Source organism: Triturus cristatus, chromosome 1_2 (assembly GCF_964204655.1).
Source record: "Triturus cristatus chromosome 1_2, aTriCri1.1, whole genome shotgun sequence".
NCBI classification, from domain to species: Eukaryota; Metazoa; Chordata; class Amphibia; order Caudata; family Salamandridae; genus Triturus; species Triturus cristatus.
Window position 1 is genome coordinate 797,280,901 of NC_140580.1, and position 25,725 is coordinate 797,306,625.

Below are 25,725 nucleotides of genomic sequence, written 5' to 3' on the forward strand. Positions count from 1 at the left end.
TAACCTGTGCCTAACTCTCTGGTAGCTAGACTCAAAAGCAGTGAGCTATAAAGAACTGCTGTACCCACAATGCATAACTATTGCAGAAATCTGACCACTATAGAAAGTCACAATTTCCACTGGCTGAGATATCTGAGGCATGAAAAACCACACTACCCATGTTTCAATGTACAACCTAGTGTTTTTTAACTGCTTCCCAGCATGAAATGCCCATTGCTGCCAAAGACGCGAGTCGTGGCGCTGCAAAATGAAGTTGGAAGAGGCAGATTAGTATGAATCCCTGACTGCTGCTCAAGTAAATTACCAATTTTGCGTTCCGACTACCGTGCCACCGATACGAGTTCGATATCATAAATTCCTCGCATTCTATTTCAGAGACGGGTGAAGCAACATTGTCTCTAAGGCTACAAGCATAGTTAATCATCAGAGTGAAGCACAAGAGGGAAATAGGCACCGCTAAGGTATGCATGTTTTCTTTTTTACTCGCGTCGCTAGTCAGAAATGGACATTTTTCTGATATACAATGCAGCCTCGCATTTCGCTAAGTGCGATTATGAGGTCATTTAAAATTCCAAAACTTTCTTTTTTAATAGGTGCGGGATTGCACTGAAACCACACTGTTTCCAAACAGTGACCAGTGCATTTTACGCTCAGAGTGAAACTCTGGAACGCAAGATTGTTTTTTAAGTGACTATAGCGAATACCGAAAGGAGCAAAGTTAAAGCTGCAACAATACCACTGCTAAGGTAGGCACTTCATAGTGCCAATATCGGCAACACTTCTCAGTTCTCATACAGCAACATACATAAATAAACCACAAGACACCTTCTCAGTTTTCGTACAGCAAAATACATAAATAAACCACACGACACCTTGTCAGTGGAGAAAATTGCTGCAGGTTTATTTGCATAACAAATATGCCAACATGGTGGGTTATCTTACGGGCAATCCAAGGGCAGGTCAGCCCCTTTGCCGCCTGACCGCCTGATGAGCCAAATTGCACCGTGGCCGTCGCCAGTTGGTGGTTACTAATTTTGGGAGGGCCACCCCTTCCATCAGTGGACCGCCAATCCACGTACTTACTCACACCCCCCAAAAGGGGGGCAGAGCGTTCCAGGCAGCCACCGGTTGCTCAGGGCCACAACCTCCCATAGGACTAATGGGGCGCCATCGATCTTCCAGGGGAAAACGCTAAGACATCCCTGGGTATACTTGGCTTTGCACCCTTATTGTGCTGCTGCATGTAGTACCTTTCTGTACCTTGCAGACTCTGGATCGCCCTGTAACTCCTCCACAGCTCTAGGGGTGGCCACTGTCACAACCAGTGCCCCCCACCAAGGTAGGCATCTTTACCTACATCATGCTGATTACCGGTCCTCTCCCAGGTCCAGCCAAAAGAAGTCCAAGCCCATACAGGACTGGAGGCCAGAATGCCACTTCTGGACAGGTGCCCCCATCCTTTCTAAACTCCCTGTGGACTTTATGCTGATAAAACCAAAACCCCTCTGTTCAGGGATGGATGTATAACTTACTCCAGGGGGAATTCAATTTTGGCAGCAGGACCCTCCTACCCTGTAAAGTCAAATCATTGCCTCCCAGCTGTCAGACCCCAGTGGTGAGAGGGGAGATACCCCCCCATCCGGGCCGCTGCTTCTACAGAAGCTGTTCCAGTGCCTGCAAAATTACACCACCCCTCCCAGGGTGGCTTACTGCCGGCTGTCCCCTTAAATGCCTTGGGATTCCCATCGCCCCACCTGTTAGCATGACCTGCTGAGTCTGCAACTCGGAGGGGGACCCAGTATCAGTGGTACCCGCCTCACCCAGCCAGTCACCACCCTAGGTGATGCCTTGCCCTCCCAATCTTCTGCTAGTATACCAGGGAGCAGACAGGACAGTGTGAACCAGATGGGAACCATATGGCTAAATACCGGCCCTTTTTTTAATGCTGGGAATGCAAGTGTTCTTTAATACTTTGTATCCCATTTGTGCTTAACCCAGGGGTTTCCCCAATCTTATGGACCAGCACATTCGTTGGATGACAACTTCCACGACCTGCATGGCGGCCAGCCAAGGCTACAGGGCGGGAAAATGTGCACGTTATTGTTACTCCTCTCAATGGTACTCGTTTCATCGACCTCAGAATGATGAACTGCTAAGTGGATCTATCAGGATCTGAACCTGTGACCAGCGGTCGAACCCAAGCCCCTTTCAGTTCTGCCGCTCCACCTACCTGCGAACTTGTATCCCAGGGCAGACTTCAGCACCCTAACCCATACTTGGACATGCCTGAGCTAGAAAATCGGGCAGCAGACAAGAGGCTGCACCGTGGGCGGGGGTAGGTATTTGTACCCCTGTCCTCTCCCACCACGGCCGGAAGTGATAGGGCCGCTGACCCTCTGGTCCCTAGACCGGGGACCCTAATACACTGACTTGTGTGCCTTCCTGTGGAACTAAGGCAGCCGCCCTATTAGGAGGGTCCCCTCTGTGGACCCCAGGCAGCCTGATATTGCCAATGCACGCATTTGCATCATATAGTCAGTTAAAAAATGCTGTATAGCACACATTGTAATGTAATGTAATGTAAAAAATTCTTGTAGAGCACGACTTACACCGGACGGTTTCTTGGCGCTGATCACTTACTTGGGAAGGGGCACAGAGGGGGAGGAAGAGAGTGCTTATGTATAGATGCTGCGGAAAAGGTGAGTTTTGAGGAGAGACCTAAAGTGAGGGTAAGAGGGAGAGAGTCTAAGTTCCAACGGAAGTGAGTTCCAAAAGGAGGGAGCCAGGAAAGAAAATCTGAGACCTCCGTGTTTTTTGCGCCTGAACCTAGGCGTCTGGAGGAGCGCATGGTGAGAGGATCGAAGGTGCCTAGGGGGAGCGTAGGGGTGCAAGAGAGAAGAGATGAAGGAAGGACCGATGCCGGCCAGAGATTTATGGGTCAAACAACCTAGTTTTAACTTGCAACGCTCCGATACAGGGAGCCAGTGAAGGGCTTTGAGCAGGGGGCGGACGTGGAGGTGTTTGGGTTGATGGTAGATCAGGCGGGCTGCCTGTTTCTGTATCAGCTGTAGTCTTTTAATTTGATATTGTGGGATGCCTGCATACAGGGCGTTGGCGAGCTGAGGGCCAGCTGAGGGCCGTCCCACTGATGCCCGCCTCTTTGACACAGTCGACCAAGATGGTGTGGTCGACCGTGTCAAAGGCCGCCGATAGATCTAGGAGAATCAAAGCTTGACTAGTATTAGAGTCGGCGCCTCTACGGAGTTCCTCCATGACAGAGAGGATGACCGCCTCCATCGAATGGACAGGTCTAAACCCAGCTTGCTGGGAGTCTAGGAAGTTGGACTCTTCAATAAAAGAACTGAAGACGCTGGTCACATGTGTCTCAAGTACCTTACTCAGGTAAGGGAGAAGGGAGATGGGACGGAAGTTACCCATAACCGCGGGGTCGGCGTTAGGTTTTTTTAGTATGGGAATCACCTCGGCGTTCTTGAACTGGCTGGGAACCTCACCGAGCAGGAGAGAGTTGTTCAGGAGGGCCAGCGGAGGGGCGGGGCAAGCTGAGAAGGCAGCACGGAGAATCGCAGGAGGACAGCAGTCCGTGGGGGAGCCAGATGAAACTTTATTAAGCAGGGAAAAAAAGTCTCCTTCTAGTATGGGGGGAAGCTGGGTCAGGGAATGGGGATTAGAGGAGGGAATAGCCTCTGTAAGGGACATCGCCGGGGATCCAGAGGAGATACTATTTTTAATTTTACTGATTTTGTCTGTAAAGAATTGATTAAGGGAGTCACATAGAGCCTGGGATGGGAGGGGTTTAAGGGTCACCCTGTCCGGATGTGAGAGCTCCTCCACAATGGCAAAAATTTCTTTAGATTTTTGCACGGAGTTAAGAATTTTTGTGGAGAAGTAAGCAGTTTTGGCGACTGAGATTGCCTGTTTGCATTATCCAGAAAGTTTTAATGATTGTAGTTTTTCTGAGGGGTCGTAGTTTCTACGCCAGCGGCGCTCGGCTTGGCGGAGTCCCAGTTTTAAAGATTTAAGGCTATCCGAGAACCATCGATGTGCGTCATGAGGACGCTTAGTTCTAATTAGCTTAAGGGGGGCAACCTTGTCACTGGCGGACTCTAGCCATTTGACAAGTGCGGCTTCTTGGGAGTCTATGGAGCCGAGACTGGGCAGAACCGAAGATGTTAAGGAGGTAAGAAATAGATCGAGGTCTGCTTTGTTCCAGTTGCGGGCCAGGAGGCTAGGGCCTCGGCTACGGGGGGGCGGTGGAGGGACCAAGAGAGAAAAAGAGATTAAGGAGTGGTCCGACCAGTGGCAAGGTGAGATCGTAAGCGACTTAATTCCAAGATTGTAGGTCCACACTTGATCTAGGATGTGGCCCTTAGAGTGAGTGGCCGTGTGGACGTGTTGAAGGCCATTGAGCCCACTTAATAGGTCGGTGAAGGCCAAGGAGAGGGAGCTTTCATGGACGTCTGACGGCCAGTAGTTGAAATCTCCCAAGACCAGGAGTTTGGAGTAGTTGATTGTGAGCTGGGAGAGTAGGTCGCCAAAGAGCGAGGGGAAATTTGGCATAGGTTGGGGAGGGCGATATACCAGAATGCAGGGAAGGGGAGACACCGAGGATTCAAATCTGATTGCCAGGTAATCGACCTGGGGGATGGTGAGTAGGGAGAGGGAGGTGAACCTAAGGGGGAGTTTGATAATGGCGGCTACGCCGCCACCAGGTTTCCCAGCTGGACGGTTGGCTTGGAGAATATAGTACCCAGGTGGGATGGCTGCCAAGATGTCAGGGGAAGAATCCTCATTCAGCCAGGTCTCCGTTAAGAGTAGAATATCAGGTCGGTCTGAATCCAGGAGGTGGCATATGTCAAGTTGATGGCTGACTAACGACCGAGTGTGAAGGTATATGATTGCTAATTCCATATTAGCAGGTGCCTGAGCGGACAAGGATTTAGGGGGAGGGGAGGTGACTATGTGCTCGGGGGTAAGGAAAGACGGAAGGGTCCTGAACTCAGGGAAAGTACTATGGGCTTGGAAAATGCCTAGTTGTTGTAGTTTCAGGTAACTGGTAGCATCCAGCGGCCAGGGTGTGTGTAAAGAGATCAGGTCCCTAGGGGAGTAAGATGTAATTTGGGCAGAGTGACAGGCCCCAGGCCCCAGCCGGCCGCGGACGGGCGCAGGCGGGCTTGCCTTAGGCGCGCCTTTGGCGCGCCATCGTCGCGCGCGCTGGCTCGTCCGCTGCGCTTCCGGTGGGGACACATACTATATACAGGTGGAGAAGAGGGTTGGAAGAGGGCGTGGCCAGCGCAGGTGGGCGTGTCCCACTGGAACATTACATCTACAGCAGCTTTAGTTTGAACAGGGATTCCTTGAATTCAACCCCCTTCCTCACGAATAATAAGGATCTTCTCTGATGGTGAAAGTCCCATCCATTAGGTAACCTTCTTTTTCACGAAATCATTTTGAGCTTGTATGTTTAGCCTTGAGTAAAGGAGAGTTCAAAATTACCAACAGCCCTTTTTATTTTTGGTATTTTTTAGAATACAGTAGTCTTTATAAATCAGAGGCCCCGATGAGAGCCCCTGGAGTTTACCTGGGTCTTGAAATGCGTGGCATTTTGGTTAACACTGAGGAATTGGCAATTGTTGTTTATGTACAGTTAGAGGGATTTGTACTGTAAATTTAACCTCCATCGTTTTTGTATACATGTTCCCAGTGTTTGACATTCTCCTTCTTTGGTGAAAATTGTTGTTGAAGGGTTTGTCTTATTGTGAATTATAATTTGGTGTATTTACATGTATGTTTCTTGTTATATGTAGTTCATGTCACAAATATATGTATGTGGTTTGATGTTTGTATTGTATATCGATCTGGATTGAATAAGTGTTTGTTTCTTTCTACATGTTTATGAAAAACAGAATAAGATACATGGAAAAAACACATATGATAAGGTTAAATAAATAACCAGCTCACATGAAAATGGTTACATTGATTTCTGTTTGAAGCAAATAGCAGGTAAATAAAATAGTAGCCAGGTTCTAATTTTTCTGCATAACTTTCTTAAAGTGGCATTTTCAGAATTGCGACATAAAATCTGCTTTTACCATTAAAGAGGGTTATAAATTACAATTCCTCAGAAAGCTAACAGAACATTTTGACATGATCCCATGTAAACATTATCACTTATTAAATGAATTAAGTTAACCCAATGTTATCCTATAAGAGAGGTAGGCCTTGCCATAATGAAAAATGAATTTCTGAGTTTTTTACTGACATATACTTTTAGTTTTACATGTCCAACTTTTTAAATACAATGCACCCTGTCCTATAGGCTGTTTAGGGCCAACAATCGTTGCTTTCAAGAAGCAAGGCTGGCAGTGACTCTGCCTCTTTTACTGCCAGCCTTCCTTCTCATAAGCAATGACTATAAGTATAAAGCGGGTGTTTATGCACCACTTGCAGGTTTTCAAACCACATAAATAAAAGGCATTGTCATTTGCAATGCCAATAGCTCAAACTCTCACAAATGCGAGACCTATCGACCTATTGCATTGCAAATGCTTGTTTTACATGCTGGCAACCATAGCTGATGAACTGAGAATCACTGCTGGCAATTTTGTATTTGGTGGCCACTAATGCAATCTTTTCTAATGTGGTCACAATTACAACTCCAATATTAGCAGCTCACAATGATTTTCATTAAACATAAGAAGCCCTGATTACCGAAAACGCTGGAGATACCTTTTCTAAACAGTTTCAAAGATGTAGGAAAACAATACAATTTTCAGCACCAACTAATTTCCATGAGAAACATTGCCAGTGTGCTGGGAAAACTATGCTTGGGTGCAAATGCAGTTAAAGTGGATGGGACAACGAACTATGGGTAGCCAAATAACTACTCAAAATGTTACTGGTGTTATAAAAGTCTGTGCACGCCTGACATTAATAAACGTATTACTTTGCAGGGTTTAGCTGCTGGTGTTTTTTGCTATGGTTCAAACATTTGAGAAACTGTCTTTCAAAAAAATGTTCTCTCCTAAATTTTCAAATTGAATTGATGCTGTTTTCAGAGACATTTTTCTGAGTGGTTTCAGCATTTTGTTTCGAATCCATGTAACATAAATGCATTGTTAGAACGCCAGCCCTGAAAAAGAGTTTGGACAAACTTTGCCCAAAAGAAAAAAAATATAAAAAAGCAAACTAAGTGAAAAAAACAACTTTTGATTCATTAAAAACAAGTAATGACGGAAACTTGCTGCCCAAAAATATTCAATCTTCCCACTCTCTGTATATTCTCAATCTAGCCAGCCAATCGTGCAAACCGATGTTGTCGCCAGCAGAAGCATTTCATTTCATTGTGGCAGCCAGAAGCAGGGGAATAATATGGAAGTAAGCTCGAGTTATGACACCGAAAAGGACAGAGGAGCAATACAATAATCAACTCCCAAGCCACTTCGTACCCCAGATAATGAAAGTGCCCACCTCTCACCCCTGCAATGGTGGCGGTACCAAGGGAGCTGGAAGAGGGGGACACAACACCAAAAGGCCAAACAGAATGGCAGACAGCTGCAACGTGAATCAATGGGTTCTTAATTAAACACAATGAAGAGGACAGCAAAGAGTGAGCAGCGCTACACAAGCGGGGTTATTTCAACCCAAAGCAGGCATTTTGTGGCTTCTTAAGAGTCCATCGCTCCATCTCCTCCAACATATAAGAAAACATGCTGAGGAACACCAAAAACAAGAGTCTGACACAGCAGCAGCTTTGTGAATCCTTTCCTAAGTGTTTGAATATATTGTGTGAGAAGGTGGCCTGATATATGCTGTCCACTAGTTCTAGTGGGCACCTTGTATTAGTTCAAACAACCCCTTATGGTGAATTGGTGAAAGACAACCTTTATTGAAAGCTATCCTAGTGGTAGCTATGGAGAGCTGCCATGAAGAGGAGAAGTGTCCGAAGATATCCAAGCCTGGATCTAGGATGGAAGCAACCTGAAAGCAGAAGGGACAGAGTCTGGGTCACTAGCCAGTGACCAAGGGCAGGATGGACCAATGCCCACAGATGTCGGGTACTTCAGATGAGTTGAATATATTGTGTGAGAAGGTGGCCTGATATATGCTGTCCACTAGTTCCAGTGTGCACCTTGTATCAGTTCTAACAACCCCTTATGGTGAATTAGTTAAAGACAACCTTTATTGAAAGCTATCCTAGTGGTAGCTATGGAGAGCAGCCTTCAGGCTAAGTCTTGAAGGAATGTAAAGCCGCTTGTTTTACCAGTCTATGATCTCTTGAATGATCAAATGAAAAGACAACCACACCAGGTATATATTCAAAATATATGTATTTAGTATAAAACACACTCCTCTAGTCTCTTTATGAGACTGGAGTTCGAAATACTTTGTTTACAAGTTAGCAGTTATCAGTAATAGCACAAATACACGTTTGGGCCCTAGGGACGTACCAAACCATATACCAAAAAAGTGGTATAAGAACCACAACTGGAATAGACACAAGGCCTAGAGCCTGTAGAATCGCTGGGATTCCAAGGAACCACCCGAGGTAGTGACACAGGGGACCCACGGGGACTGTATGCAGTGTGTAAACACAACCACGGGTTCCCATTATCTTCTATGGGCAATGTCGCGGTTGGAAATTTAAAGATTAGGGACACCTCTAATCGAGTCAGGACCAAACCCTTTTGGACTTAAGAAGTTCTAGGGCTAGCACCCATGAGAGCACCGGAGTACTCGAGTTACCTACCCCAGGGAAACAGGGGGCATAGGTGTCTTTTGGTGTCGGGTCGCGTCGTCGATTTCAATGGAAGCCTGCAAAGAACTGCTGCTGCCATGAAGAGGAGAAGTGTCCGAAGAGATCCAAGCCTGGATCTAGGATGGAAGGAACCTGAAAGCAGAAGGGACAGAGTCTGGGTCACTAGCCAGTGACCAAGGGCAGGATGGACCAATGCCCACAGATGTCGGGTGCTTCAGATGAGTTGATGGGTGTCTTGACTCTTCAGCCACGAAGTCCAGGAGGCGTCGACAAAGTCCACGAGCCGGATTCGAGCTGTACCACAAAGTTTGTCGAGTGCTGCGGTGTCGGCAAACAGAATGGACTCAACAAGCCTTGGCAACGACAAGTCACTGGAATTCAGAGAAAGGACTGCGGTGCAGACCAGTAAGGACTGAGGGACTCACCCAGCAAAGGTAAGTCAAGGCACGTCTGGAGCAACCAGGAAAGCCCAATTAGAAAAGGAGTTGCCTTCGTGGGGACCTTCTGGCCAACAGGCTAGTGATCGCAAAGGATGAAGGACTGGGTTTTTCTAAGACCCAGCGGTGCCAGGGGACAACACCTGAAACCTTCGTGGGTTACCTGTTCTGGCGTACAAAACACAGAGACACGGGACACTTCCAGCGACGTCAGAGATCAGCGTTTATTTACTGCAGGGATACAGAAATCACAAGAAGTACACAACGTGTAGGTTCTCGGAGACTGCTTCAAATTGCTAAAGTGGATCGCTCCTTTTATACACGTTTTTGCCATTGCACAGTATGGCGAACAAAAGTTACAACTCAGTTCCCACAATAAACTTCAAAAGAGTCGTGTTCATGTTTCAAGAGGCCGGAACATAATTACAGCAGCATTGCCGGTTCCCAACTGTAAAAACATGCCTACCCCGCAATAAAACATATTCCATCCTGACCGTAAACACATTAGGAGAGAGGACAAGAACAGATGCAAAGAAAGGACAAGGATGCACAACAGGTTAAAGAAGAGTGTCAGGAGTAATAAAGGAAACTTGATGACTGGATCAAAGACCTCGTGTCCAATGCATGCATGACTGAAACAATAGGCTAGCACGGCAAGATGAGTCTCGAGCGGGGCCATCTGCCTTCGCCGTGTCATTTCCCTTATCGTAAAAGTAACCCTCAAAGAAACACATGTCCCTCGTGTAAGCTTGGGAGTCCCAGGGTCACGAAGCGGGCAACGTCCGTTCGCTGGCTACTTGAGGGCAAGAAACAAAATGGATGCCGTATCTAAAATGGAACCCGAGGGTTCGGATGAACAAACCCAAAAATGAGACGAACCATACGTGGTTGCGTAGCGAAACTGCGTACACCCACTATACTCGTCATTTGCGGTTCGTAGACACCAAACTCATCCATATTCGTCACCACTCAAAAAGTGTCGTTCCGTCTCACACGGAACCTCAGACGCTCCTTTTGCCCTCATGTAGGCAAGCACTAGTCAAGATCGGAATCAATTTCAATATTCATCAGATCGTTCACCTGCTGCTGGAACATCATTCTATTTATCAATGTCTCCTTGGTAACAGATGGCCGTCTTATACACGTTGTAGCACAGAGGCCACATAAGGCAGGACCACACTGTACACAAAGACAACATGTGAATAGAAACGTTACAACAACCCCTACGATCATCAGAATCTTCCAACCCCAAGTTGACATCAGACCCCAAAACCATCCTAGAAGCATCCAATTACCTTCGTCCACGTGTATGGACTTGGAAATCTTGTGCAACTTTGAAATGGCTTGGTAGACAGTTGGAGCATTGTCAGGAATGAAAATGCAACAGCTCGAATGGATAACTTTACACACACCACCTCTATCTGCAAGAACAACGTCTAGAACCATCCGGTTCTGCAACGTCATGAGTCTATCCGCCTGAAGTTCAGCTGTCAAATTACCAAGGGCACTCGCAGTAATATTAGCAGTCGACTCAACTACACGGGTCAACTGTCGTAGGTTCCTACTATTAACCATAGGTCCCCAAAATGGCAAGAAACCCTTAAAGAAATCTCCTGCTTCTTGACCGGCAGTATCCTCTTTGCTAATAACGCCTCTCACAACTCTAGTCTTGTGATAGTCTGAGGCAACTGTGAAAGTCGGTGGTAAAAGATTCGCAATATAACAGGTACCCGAAAAATCACGGGGTAGCCATGTATATGCGCGTTCATAACATACGAAATAAGTGCCCTTAGCAGTCAGAAAAACAGGGGAAGAGAGCATCGGTAGGACATACGTGTCAGTGCAAGCACTGTTCCCAAGTTGTGCTCTCGGATTTCGACCCAAACCTTTCAAGCAGAAATTACCGAGGTGTGGTACGATCCATATTGGGGACGAGCTCTTAAGCTGTCTATCACCCACTGACGTACTATACTCAGCCTCACTCAGATCCTTATAGGCCTGCACCTCTTCATCTGGGATAAGCGATGCATCAAAAACATCTCTATCTAAATCCGCTATCGCTATCGCCAAAGGCTTGTGATACGGCCCAGGACCAAAATTGACGGAGCGTGGATCTCGACTGGGGTAGGAATCTAGTGCACTACGGAACATAGTTTGGAATGCTCGAGCTGAACCCTGGGAGCTGTAAGGAAGAACCAAATACGGAATACCCCTATCCATGGTATGTGGCATTAACCCACACACCCAACAGTTGGTAGTATTCAACACCAACTGATGCTGATGTAGGAGTTGAACGAAGGAGTTATTCATAAATTCCGCACGTCTAACCTGTACGTGTTGAGGCAAGGGATGAAAAGAATGTGGGGAAACAGTGGTGATGGAACTTAGTTTAGGAGAAAGGGTAGGTGAAACAGAAGGTAATAACAGCTGTATTCCAAAATACACACCGCCCACCAATAGCATAGACACAGTCAGAAACAGTAGGAACACCTGAAACAGAAAACATTTTGTTCGTACAACCCTATTTAACTCTGATCTCTGCGCCGACATCCTTTCTACTTCCAACAGCTTAGAGAATGCCATCCTCTACAAACCGTCCGTGACGTACTTGACGCACTTCGTTCCGCGTAGTGATTATCAATCCCCAGGAGTTCCCAGGAATCGACAAAAGTAACCGACCTAGCGTCAGAAACCTGCTAAACAGAAAAGAGTACCCGCACGGCCCTACGGTAACCCGGATGGTAGGGTTTTCTCAAAACGTTCAGTTTTAATACAAATCTCTTAGCAGTGAAAAGCACATAAGAACTCAAAAAGAAAGGATATAATTGTCCATAATGTTCATAACACCAGGAAAAGGAGAAAACGAATATACGACTACTTTTTATTAGTCCTTGAACGAAGAAAGTATCGACTTCTTCCAGGTCGAGTTTGCTCTACAAACAAGTGTTCAGCTGGCGCAACAGTGTTCGATAAAGTGGACAACGAGTCGGACCTTGGGTTCTCTGCTACTGATGACTCCACAAGTGAGTTTGGCAGCGACAAATCATCCCCTACAAGTTGAGCGTCACTGAACGGCACAAAGTTTAAAGGAGTCTCAGTTTCCGTTGCCGAAATCCCAGTTCTCACCCAACCGTCTGTTGGTAAGGGAATCGGTACCTTTTTCGTGTGGCCGGCATGAACCCAGTTTTTCCGGCCCTCCAATCGAACCGCAGTCCTTGTTGTCAACAAGACTTGAAAGGGTCCTACGAATCTTGGCTCCAAGTTACAATTCCGACCAAAATTTCGGGTAACGACCCAATCGCCTGGCCGGAGCTGATGTCCAGGACCCTCTGTCTGCACCGGTAGAGCTTCAAAGACCTGTTGATGGATTAACCGTAGTTTAGTGGTCAAATCATGAAGGTAATCAATTAGCATTGGATACTCAAGACTATCAAAGGCCTTAGGTCTCGGGACTCCCCAAATGTTTGCAGGGCGGCCGAACACAATCTCATATGGGCTAAGCCCTACTCGAGAGTGTACAGTCGCTCTGGTTGATAGGAGAGCCAGAGGCAAGGCATCAGGCCATGATAGACCAGTCGTAGCTTGTATTTTTGCAAGTTTCAGTTTCAGGGTACCATTGTACCCTTCAACCAAACCCGCTGCCTGAGGATGATTAGCGCTATGGAATTTTTGACGAATTCCAAGGCCCTTACACACGCTCTGCATCACACTTCCCACAAACTCACTTCCATTATCCGACCACACGATTCGTGGCATTCCATACCTAGGAAAGTATTCCTTCAGCAGGATTTTCGCTGTGGACAGGGCAGTATTATCCTTAAGAGGATAGGCCTCAATCCATCTAGAGAACGCACAAACCACAACCAAAACATACTTCAGGTTATTGCATCTCTCCATATGGATAAAGTCCAGTTGGATAACCTCAAAGGGACAAACAGGTGGAGCAAAATGACCAGGTGGAGTGGGGGTGCCCTTGCCAGGATTGTGCATCAAACACACCATGCAATTCTTAACCACTCTCTCAGCACACTTAGTAATACCCTCATTCTTCCATACAGGGGACAAGAACTTACATATTCCTTTTGCACTAATATGTGACAACCCATGAGCCATCGTCACAACAGCTAACACGTACGCATCTGGTAACATCCACCTCTGACGTTCCGTTAAATCAACCCAACATCCATGCATATCCAACCTTCCCATACTTTCTTTCCACTTGGTCTTTTCAGCTTCAGTAGCTTCGTTCTGAATTGCTTTCACACTCTCAATAGTGTCTTCACACATACCAGTCTCCGTCGGCCATCTTACTGAACTTGTCACGTACATTCGGGTTGTAAGATACTTAGCCGTTTCCTTAGCAATCTCATCCGCAAATGCATTACCAAGACCAACATCATCCGTCACTTTCCGATGTGCACTACATTTAACAATCGCCACTTGTTTAGGCAACGTAAGTGCATCCAAAAGATCATTCACGAGCTGCCCGTGTTGGATCTTCGTACCATGCGATGTCATAAATCCTCTTTCTCTCCACAGTCTTCCAAAACTGTGCGCAACGCCGAATGCGTACTGACTGTCGGTAAACACATTCACTCGCTTTCCCTTAGACAAAACACACGCTCTTGTCAATGCAATCAATTCTGCCGCTTGTGCTGAATTCTGATTCAATCTCACTGTTTCCACAACCGTGCTCAATGTCACTACAGCATACGCAGTCGTCACATCGCCATTCGACAATTTAAAGCAAGAACCATCCACATACAAAGTACCATCGGGATCTGTCAATGGAGTGTTTTTCAGGTCCACGCGACCCTTTGTTTCTTCCTCAGTTCGTAAATAACAATCATGTGGTGGTACCTCATCTGATTCCATATTAATCGGCAACAATGTCGCCGGATTCAGCACATTACAACGCTTGATCTGTACATGACTTGCCAAAAGGGTCAGCTCGTACCCAGACAACCTTGCACTCGTCAGATGTTGAGTTTTTGTACGATTCAAGAGAGTGTCAACTGCATGCGGAACCATCACTATGAGCATATTATCCATGACAAGACCTGCGGATTGTCGAATAGATGCCGCAGCTGCCGCCGTCGCCCTCAAGCAACTCAGCAACGCTCTAGCTACCGGATCTAAGGTCGAGGAAAAATATGCACACGGACGCTGCTTGCCACCAAATTGTTGCGTTAAAACACTCAACGCACAACCTTCCCTCTCATGGACGTATAGTGTAAATGGCTTGCTGTAATCAGGAGTACCTAACACAGGAGCCGAGCACAACGCATCACGAAGTTCAGAAAAACTTTTCTGACATTCCTCCGTCCATGGCAAAGGAGTCGAAACATCCTTGCACGTGAGAGCTATCAATGGTTTCGCTAACAGTGAAAAGTTCGGAATCCACTGTCTGCAGTATGACGTGATACCTAAAAAGGCACGCACATCTCTCTGAGTCGTCGGCACAGTCATTCGAGCAATTGCTGCAATTCTTTCAGGGGTCAACCTTCTTCCCGCCTTTGACAATAAGTGACCTAGGTAGGTAACTTCTTGACAACAATATTGCAATTTAGAAGGTGACACCTTGTGGTGTAAGTCGCTGAGATGCTGCAACAGTGACACAGTAGCAGTCTTGCAAACTTGTTCAGTGTCTGCAGCTACCAACAGATCGTCAACGTACTGAATCAAGGCCGCACCAGCTGGCAGCACGAATGCATCAAGTTGGCTCTTGAGAGCTTGGCTATAGATCGATGGGCTCTCACAATAGCCTTGAGGTGCACGCTTGAACCGGAAGCTACGACCACCTAATGAAAAACCGAACAAATCTCGACTTTCTTCAGCAATCGGAATGCTAAAGAACGCATTCTTCAGATCAATTACCGAGAACCATGATGCAGAGGCTGGAATCAGAGTCAGTAAAGCTGTAATGTCAGGCACCACAGGAAACTGCGGGACAACAATTTTATTTACCTCACGTAAGTCAATAACTAGACGGTACACGGGAGGCTTGGAGGGATCAGTTCGCTTCAGAATAGGCAACACAGGACTATTACACACGTTACCTCGTGTCTCCTCAATAACATCTTTATCGATCAAATCATAGATGATCGCTAATAGTGCCCGTTCACCATCAAGGGAGATACGATACTGGGGTATGCGCGGTAATCGCGCGTCAACTTTCAATTGAACAACATAAGGTGGTATTTCCAGCAGGCCCACATCATTGGGACCTGTTGCCCACAAAGAAGCCGGAAGAGAACTCAATTCCGGTGGGAGCTTGTCGATCGATAGATACATAGGGGAAATCACTCTCTGACCCAATGTAAGCTCCACTCCCGTAGGAGAGCAGTACAAATTCGCATGTAACCTTTTCAACAAATCCAAGCCCAAAAGATTCTCACCACAACCAGTAGCCAAAATCAAAGGAGCTTCTAACTCATGAGACCCAATCGTAAGGGGCAAGGGGCTAGAAACTGGATTGCTAACGGGGGCGCCAGAGAATCCAACGGAAACATTTGTTAAGCCAGACAAAGGCGCGCCAGGGAGTTTCGAATGCATGATGGAACTTTTTGCTGCACCAGTGTCCAACAGAAAAGGCTCAACGACACCCAATGTGGCAACTGCGACATAAGGCCCTCTCTGATCTACCGGAACTGATACTTCTCCCTTCCTTTGTCTATGGCTGTCCTAGTAGATACCATCCGTATCAACATCACGCTCAACATAATAGTCGTCCACATGATACTGTGCAGATCTACCAGACGAGAGATCGCGTCGATCGAAACAATTCTGCGAGTCTGAGGAAGTGGCAAGACGTTCGGCCTGATTCTGAGTAACACCGCGACCTCTACCACGTGAAGCTTGTTGAGGACCACTACGACCTCCTCGAGCCGACACACCATTGTTCCTATCACGTAGAACTGGGCAATTAAACTTCAAATGGCCCTCACCTCGACAATATGCACATTGATTATACCCCAACACAAAGCGAGGTGCGGGAGAGTCATTGCGCACCTGTGATCTGGAAAACTGAGATTGTGAGCGATTTGGCTGTTGCGAGTCATTGAAATTTGAGCGCGGAGGATACGCTTGCTGCAATAAGACCTTAGTTTTAAGATCCTTCGTTTTCTTATCTGCACGTTCGCTTTCTTCCTTTTCTCTGTTTTCGTAATATTGGGCCGTAGCCAATATTTGAGCAGTGGTAGAAACAGCCCACGAGCTCTCAGAATTCTTCAACTTGTTGCTGAGTTCGGGCAACAAGTTCGATACAAATTTATCAACGAACAACCGCTGACCACCCTCCGAACTCATGTCCTGACCACTATGATCAACAAATGCTTCCTCAAATCTCGTAAAGAAATCGGAGACACTCTCATCCCTCTTTTGCTTACACGCGGACAATTTGTCCCAATTGACGCGCATTGCTGGCATAAGCGTTTTCATAAGAGTAATTATCCTCTGGGGCAAAGCCACAATAGGCTGTTCAGGTTTAGCCCCACCAACTTGCTGGGCGTCTGCCGCCGTAAGGGCAGCCCAGTCACCGCCTAACTCAGCCGCGTGATTCTCGTGACGAATTTTCGCCCAAATCGGCTGAGGCACTACATTGCCAAACAACATGTCGATATCAGCAAGATTCATAACAGTAGCATCCACTAGTTGGGACAACTCCTTATAATAACCTGCAGGATTTTTACGGGGATCGGGCAAAGTTTGCTTCACCTGCAAAACTTCCGATCGCTTCCAAGGGAGGTGTATCCACACTCTCTGAAAACGTCCTGGGACTGCAGGATTAGCATTAGGATCACCTGGCATCCACACTGGGGGAACTTCCCGCATAGGATATTGACCAGGTTTTGCCATCCACTCTTCGGTCTCATCTTTAAACAGTGCTCGAGGTTGCACTGTACATCGAAAGGATAACAGGCGTTCTAGAGCAGCTCGAACCTTATCACCTACAATCACACCAGTTGTAAATTGATGCTGGAGCTCAGAAACCTCAGACGGTACACTATCGACCACATCATGATCCCACTCTTCCTTCAACGATTTACATATTTCCTCAAACACGAATCGTTGCGTGGGCGCATTAAACTGGGAAAATGTTTCAAACACTATACGCGAAGTGTACTTAACAGGATTACGAATCCATTTACGTGCCATTTTTACCAAGGATTCACGTTCCCTACCATCAGGAAGCTGGCTACGCCTCTGAGCAACATCAGAAAGAGTCGATCCAAGTATTGGCCCAAAAAGCGGAGAATAAAGAGTAGCAACAGCATTCAAAAGACGGCTACGAACAGAAGGAGAGGAAGAAGAAGGCACAGGAGCAACAACAGTAGGAGTGGAAACAGTAGAAGTGGACGCGGCACCAGGAGTAGCGGGAACGACAGGCTGAGGAGGGGCTGGGAAAAGCGCAGTAGGAAGAAAAGCCGGTAAAGGAGGATGAACAATTTGCGGCACAAGAGGATTCGGGGGAGCGGGAGGAACGACGGGCTAACCAGCAGCCGCCAAAACAGCAGGTTGAGGAATAGGAGGAATCACAGGACCCACAGTATCTGGAGCATAGGGAGGTGGTGATTTCAACAGATAGGACAATAGCGAATCTTCTATCACTTCTTCTCCCGTTTTATCGACATTAGACGGTAACACCGGATAACACTTATCCACCGCCATATGATGAAGTCGAGCACTAACTGCTCTTTCTCATCTTTGTCTCGCTGATACTGCTCAGCATTTCGCATCACCGTAATGACACCTTCTCTCTTATTTTTCTTACTCTGTTTGATTTCTTTCTGCTTGGCCTCTTTACGCCATAACCGGAAGGAATCAAACATGGCTGGCCTAGCCTTCTTTTTAAACAGTTTAGCTTCCAAATTATCTAAAACGGCAGTTTCGAAACTACCATGTGATGGCCAACTAAGAACACCATCATTTTTAGTGTAACAAACCCAATATTCGTTATATACGATAGGACCCACGCCATGGCGACTATAGAGCTCATAAATTGGAGTTCCAACCGGAGGTATCGGACATGAATCCTCCAGCCGGGAATCCGTTCTGCAACATTTAAGAAACCCAAACAAAGTACTACGGCCAGGAATCGTGCACACTAACCGAGTTTACAAACTTCAAGGGCTATCGAATTATGATGTCCTCGCAAAAAAATGCAAGACCCTCGGTTTTGGCAATTGCAATCGTCAAATAAAACCCAACAACTAAGAACCACAAATGCTATGGAACCATGCAAACAACAAAGGACCACTGGGAGCGACCCACAAATACTTAACTGAAAGAACAATGCCGTCACCAGGAAGGCCCGTCTATCGTCTCGCCATACAAAGGACTACGCCAGGCGCCAAAACAGGTCGACAGTCAGGGCATCAGTCCGTCGCAGCCGTCAGGAGGCGGGGATCTTCGCGGGAAAAGACGTCGGGCCACTTATTTCGACAACTGGATCGATGAAGCGGGGTGCACATTCCCTCGGAGATTTCACACGAAGTTCCTCACGATCGTCGGGCTTTGGACCGGTACCGCTGATGTCGCCCCACATTGGGCGCCAACTGAAGGACTGGGTTTTTCTAAGACCCAGCGGTGCCAGGGGACAACACCTGAAACCTTCGTGGGTTACCTGTTCTGGCGTACAAAACACAGAGACACGGGACACTTCCAGCGAAGTCAGAGATCAGCGTTTATTTACTGCAGGGATACAGAAATCACAAGAAGTACACAACGTGTAGGTTCTCGGAGACTGCTTCAAATTGCTAAAGTGGATCGCTCCTTTTATACACGTTTTTGCCATTGCACAGTATGGCGAACAAAAGTTACAACTCAGTTCCCACAATAAACTTCATGTTTCAAGAGGCCGGAACATAATTACAGCAGCATTGCCGGTTCCCAACTGTAAAAACATGCCTACCCCGCAATAAAACATATTCCATCCTGACCGTAAGCACATTAGGAGAGAGGACAAGAACAGATGCAAAGAAAGGACAAGGATGCACAACAGGTTAAAGAAGAGTGTCAGGAGTAATAAAGGAAACTTGATGACTGGATCAAAGACCTCGTGTCCAATGCATGCATGACTGAAACAATAGGCTAGCACGGCAAGATGAGTCTCGAGCGGGGCCATCTGCCTTCGCCGTGTCATTTCCCTTATCGTAAAAGTCACCCTCTAAGAAACACGTGTCCCTCGTGTAAGCTTGGGAGTCCCAGGGTCACGAAGCGGGCAACGTCCGTTCGCTGGCTACTTGAGGGCAAGAAACAAAATGGATGCCGTATCTAAAATGGAACCCGAGGGTTCGGATGAACAAACCCAAAAATGAGACGAACCATACGTGGTTGCGTAGCGAAACTGCGTACACCCACTATACTCGTCATTTGCGGTTCGTAGACACCAAACTCATCCATATTCATCACCACTCAAAAAGTGTCGTTCCGTCTCACACGGAACCTCAAGGAGCCTCAAGCAGTCGCACTTGGAGCTGGCCCACGGGTCACTCGTGGAGTGGAGGCCAACAATCTTCAGTGCAGGAGGTGCTCAAGGCTGGGGCTTCTCGAGCCCAAAGCACAACTACAAGGAGAACCAGGAAGATAGTGTTGCTGCAAAAGTTCACAGTGAACGACAGCCACAGGCCTCAGCTTTGCTGTGGACTCAGGGTAGCCTCGGGGAAGACTGGAAATCCATCTCTGGTGATGCAAAGACTTCAGCGTCTGGCAGGAGCTTCAGCGATGCAGACGGGTCCGTTGCTTCTTTGGTGCCTGCCAAACAGGGTAGTCATTCCTTGACCACAAGGGAGATTTCTTCCGTCTTCTAGTCGTGATAGAAAGTCGAAGGTCGAGGATATATGTTGCAGAGTTTCGTCCAGGGCAATCTAAAGTCCTAGCGACTGGATTCCTATACTTTTAGTAAGTTTAGGGGATGGACTAACTCTAAGGCCCCTCCTATGGGTGGGCTTGGAAAGAGGGGTGGTTACACCCATTTCCTTTGTCCAGTTTCACGCCAGAGCAGGGGCAGGTAGCCCCTGCAACCGGTTTGAACTGGGCTATGCACAGGGACAGCAAACGTGCTCCAGTGTAGGACTTCAAAGCACCAGAGAGTGCTCCCGCCCAGCCCCAATACACATCTGCCTGTCTGGGGAGGTGGTCACACCTCCCTTCGACAGGAAACCTATTGTCCAGGCCTCCCCTCCGGAGATTCGGTCAGTATCAGGAGGCCAGACCCGTGTCTGTGGCAGAGGCATCCATTTTGTGATGTCAGGGCTCAGGAGAGTCCTACCGGGTTTGACCAGTGTGAACATGTCTCTCCCTCTAGAAGGGGGGTAGTATCCCAAAGCGTTTGACACCAAACACAACATGTTTTGATGCAGCCATTCCAAAGTTAGCATTTACCGTGAGGTTATAATGCACTTAAGAGTATATGGTATGGCTGTATCACAGAACAGCCATAAGGAAGTATTTCTGAAAGCTGCAGAGGGGCTCAGCTCATGCTTGGGCACCCTCTCACACAAAACCAAGCACTCTGCTTTCAGGATTGTCAAGGCCTGCCATAGGAGTGGCTTATAGGTGTATATGTGTGGCTATAGGTAGCCTATACCACTGTAAGGGGTGCCAGCACACCCTTACCCAGGCTGCAGTAGCAGACCTGTGGTGCCATTTTGGAGTGCTTCCCAGGGATAGCATAATATATGCTGCAGCCCCTGGTAGGCCTCTGAGGTACCTATGCCCTAGGTAGATAGTATACCATATACTAGGGGCTTATAAGGCACTCCAGAATCCAATTAGATATGTACCTAATGTACATGGAAACCATTTTAGAGAGGAAGCAGCTAGGCTGTGGTCCTGATTAGCAGGACCACAGCCAGACTAAGGTCGGAAAAAAGTGAAACACCAGCAAAAAGTGGGGGTACCCATGTGAAGCAGATCCTACATATTGTGCATACATGAGTGTGCACGTAAGTTTAACACATGGTACACTGCAATTTAATTCACCTCAAGAAGCATACGCAGCCAAAAGAATAAAAGCGTCACAATGCTTAACTAGTGTGTATAAAACGGGGCAGCTTGAGAGTTTTCTGGAAGTGGCACGCTTATATCTGACACCACAATCTTAAGCCTGTAAGAAAAAAACATAAGTTACAAACATGAGCAACCAAGAACCGAAGGCAGAATCATACTTTAAATGAAATGTCATTTATAAATAGTGCAGGAGTTCATGGAAACCTTGGTAGATCCCCAGTTTTAAGAAGAGTTATGACTGAGAGAGAACATTCTAGATTCCAGTACCCTTGTGTTGGGTCTCGGAAAGTGCGTATTTTTGTTTTTACAACTAAACAGCGTGGTTGCACTGAAGCATAGGGATTCACTTTCTGGTGCCTGAACAAAGCAAGTTCATGTTGTGCTAACGCGAGCAATCCTAAACTGATTCATATACAGTACGTTTTTAGTTATATGGAATTATTGAAAAAGACTATATGCAAACTGAGCACATCCTATCGCTGGTTCGGGGGATGCACACGTCTCTGAAGAAATAAACGCAGGAATGCACCATAAAACCTTAAGACTTCCCTCACTAGAAACAGCTGGCCAGGCATGCGTGTAAAACAAGATAAGAGCAATATTTACAGCCCTGTTTACAACAGAGCTTTGTAAACCACCAGCACTAGTCTCCAGTGCTCCATCTTAAGACAGAAATAGGGCTCACAAGCTGTGAGTAACAACACATGTAACAGGGGCAGTATTTGAAAATGGGTGGCGTTTTTAAAGCCCTTATCCTGAATACAGCATGAATACAGCAAGAGCTGCCTATGTGAGACCTAATAAGGAAGGTTTAGGCCTGGCAACAGGTTTATTTTGGCGGGTTGTAATGACAGTTTAAAACTGCACAGACCTGAGGTATGTTTAAAAAGGCTAAAGTGGGTGCACAATAAGTACTGCAGGCCCACTAGTAGCATTTATTTTACAAGCCCTGGTTATGTGTACTACATCCTCACTATGGACTTACAAGTACATTAAATGTGCCAATTGAGTGTAAGCTAATTTTATCATGTTTAAAGGAGAGACCACAAGCACTTTAGTACTGGTTAGCAGTGGTAAATTGTGCCGAGTCCTACTGTCAACAAAAATGAATTCAGCAAAACAGGACGGAGTAAAACAAAACGTTTGGGGTGACGTTTTGCAGAGAGGGCCAGGTCCAACAGGGACCATGGTAGAGAACAAGACAAATTGAACTAAAAAGTAGAGATGAATTAGAATGTAAATATATTTGATTGATTTGAGGGGCTGACAACAACCTGAGAAGGTGAAATGTGAAATACGTTAGGCGGTTCGGGAGTTTACACATGAAGAGCCATAGTCTTTCCTGAGATGGGTTGGTGATTGTTGGAGGTAGACTCTGTCTAACATGTGCATAATAATCAGGTTTGAGCACTCAATTAAGGGATTTAAATTATCTAGGAAGTTCAGAGTTAAGTATCCATGGTTTGCCAATGATGGATCTATTCTTTTCACAGCCCATGGTCTCACCTCTGTGTCCAACGGTGATAGCTTCTTGAACCTCCCCTTATTAGCTCATCAGCATACACCAATCGAAGACACTTGAACTTCCCCCTTGTGGCAGCCCCACAGAGACAGCTTCTTGCACTAATTCTCTCCCACAAGAGCCAACTTCTGGGTATCCATTAGTGGCCACACCTCACACCGGCCCATCACCTCCTCACATGCTAGCTCCTAAATGTCCAGTAGTGATCCTTCCTTACATTGTGCTTCCTCCACCAATCCTACTTCTCAAAGTTCACAAGGGAAACTCCTTAGTCTTTCCTTCTCAGTGACAGATGATGAGGCTGAGTCTCCTAGTTACATCTTCTCACAACCGTTAACCTCCAATTTTAAATCCTCAGTTTCCAAAAGTGACAACACCTCACTCTCAAGCAACACATTAAAGTAATATATTGTGTGCCTTATACAATGTGCTTTCATCTTGTTTTGTTAATTTCTACTTGAAAAAAATAAGAAAGTGCATGGTTAAAATAGAGTAACCAGATTTGCCAAATGTGAGAAACTGGGTTGTCGCTTGACTCTGGTGTGAGCCCTAGTCAAGCAGTAACCACAATCGTTGTCAGGATGAGGCACATGCCAACTCTAAATTAACCTGTCTCAACCCTCTGGTAGTGTGACACAGAGCAGTTAGGCTTAACTTAGAAGCAATGTGAAAAGTATTGGTATATTCCATATAGGTACCCTAATATAGGCTCAGGTAACATCATAACCCTTCACCTATATTCTCCCTTACATTACATACATAACGGTTCTTAGGGACTGACCTTTTACCTAGATATGGCACAGCACACAGAACTCTGGATTTTCCCTGGTAAAAGACTCATACCTTATGCATTAGGAATCTTGAAAGAAGACAGCAGGACTACCATCTCCTGTATAATATCTATGTACAGAGTTCATTCCCGACGTCATCCTAAGTCTGACAAAGTAATACAGTGAGGTAGAACCCCCGGGGAGACCTATGGGTATATATACATCACATCTTGCTAAGACAGGCAGAGGAGACCAGGACTTCCCGGCCGACACACTGACCAATACTCCAGCTCGCATTGGTCTAAACATCCTTGCGGGGTGTCCAACCCGAAACCAGGACGGGGTCCCACAGTCTCTCAATCCAGGTAATGGGGTTGACTTTATCCTAGAGGGATTCTTGGCTTAACACCTACACACATGCTAGGTACACCTAGGTACATCTAGTTTGGGAGGCATCGTAGGCGTACACACTTTTATTATCATGTATTTTATATACTCATATGTATTCATGATTATTGCAAGATGGTAGAACTCTATCATCCTTTTACTTTCATAGTGCTTCTAATCATTTATAGCTGTTACTGTCTAGTGGTTGTTGCAGCTCATCTATTTTACACTAGAATAACGACTGTTCAAAAAAATGCTCATTGAAAAACGTCCAGACTGTTTATTCTGTGTATCTCTCTGAGACTAAGTGAGCACGAGTGACTGAGTGAAAAGTAGTACACTGTTTCCACGGCCCTGAGGGATCAGGGTTGTCATGTTCAGTGGGTGCCAAGAACTATTCTCGCCAACATACCCAGTGGGGGTGTTTTAGAATCAGACTGACACCAGTCCTACAGTGTATGTTGACCGAACGTGCAGATCCTGTATAAGTTTTTATAGTAACTCCACAACAGTATTTGTGCAACACTTCAAACAGTAATAAAGTGAAAACACCACAAAAAAAAGATACCACACCAAGTTAGAAATAAAGAACCTTCTTGACAAAAATCCAATCAGTAGAACTGGACAAATGCAATTTTAAAGACTGTAGTGAAAATACAGCCAAAAATCACAATACACAAAGTGGGGATCTCTGGTAGCGCTCGACTGGGACAAAGGCATGAGCTCAGGTCGACTGTGATGGAGTGCAAAGTACCTTAAATCCTGGTGCGCATTCTCACAGCATTGCTTTGTGAGACTTCATGTAGTACAGTATCAGTTTCCATTAAGCTGTGCTTTAAGGCTTTGTATGGCATAGCTTGGCGAGACTTTGCATCATTTTGCTTCTGTTCCGATGAAACTGGTAGCTGTGCAGTGAGGCTTTGTGAGGCTTCGTGCCACTAGGCATCAGTTCTGATGGGGCTGGTAGCTGTGCAGAGAGGCTTTGCAGGGCTTCGTGTTGGTTCTAATGAGACTGGCAGGTGGGTGGCAAGGTTTAGCAAGGCTTCGCATCACTTCACATTGGTTACAATGGGGTCTGCAGCTGGACTTGGCTGAGCACCTTCAGGCCCACTTCCAAGTGTCCAGGATTGGGGTGGCACCACTTAGGAGGGCAGGACTCACATATTGTCAAGTACTAGGTTTAAGGTTGTTGGAAGCCTGTTATGTCCCTGAGGCAATCCTTCTCACCCAGGCAAGAGGGCACCAGGTTGGCACATCAATGGAGCAGTCCAGCAAGACAGTAGTATAGCTTGGCAGCAGTCCAAGAGAGCGGCAGTCCCTTCAAAAGCACAGCTGAATCCACAGAGTATCCACAGGTGCTGAACTGTACTGAAGAGTTGGTGTCTGAGGTCCAAAATTTATAATTGGTACCTTCTTCTGGGAAGTGAGAGAAGTTTCTAGAATTCCCTTTGAAATCCCCAGGCATCCCCTTTCTACATGACCTGACCCCAGATGTCTGGGGTCACAATAGACTAGTGATAAGCCATCTGCGAGTGCTCACGCTGTTCCTTTGAGATGTGCAAATGTAGTAGATTACAGCTCCTCCACCTCGTTAACTCAGAGTGGACCATGCTGCCAACACCTATTTTTGCTTTGTTTCACTGTCTGGAAGCAAAACATAAAGACCAAGGGCCTCATGCAGGAAGCCAAATACCGGTCGGTAACGGCCGAAATTCGGTAAATATCCTGTTACCGACCAGTATTTAGGCATTTGCGATGTAGGTGGCAGATTTTCTGGATTCGGTATTTACCGATTCGGAAATTAAGAAATCGGTAAAATAC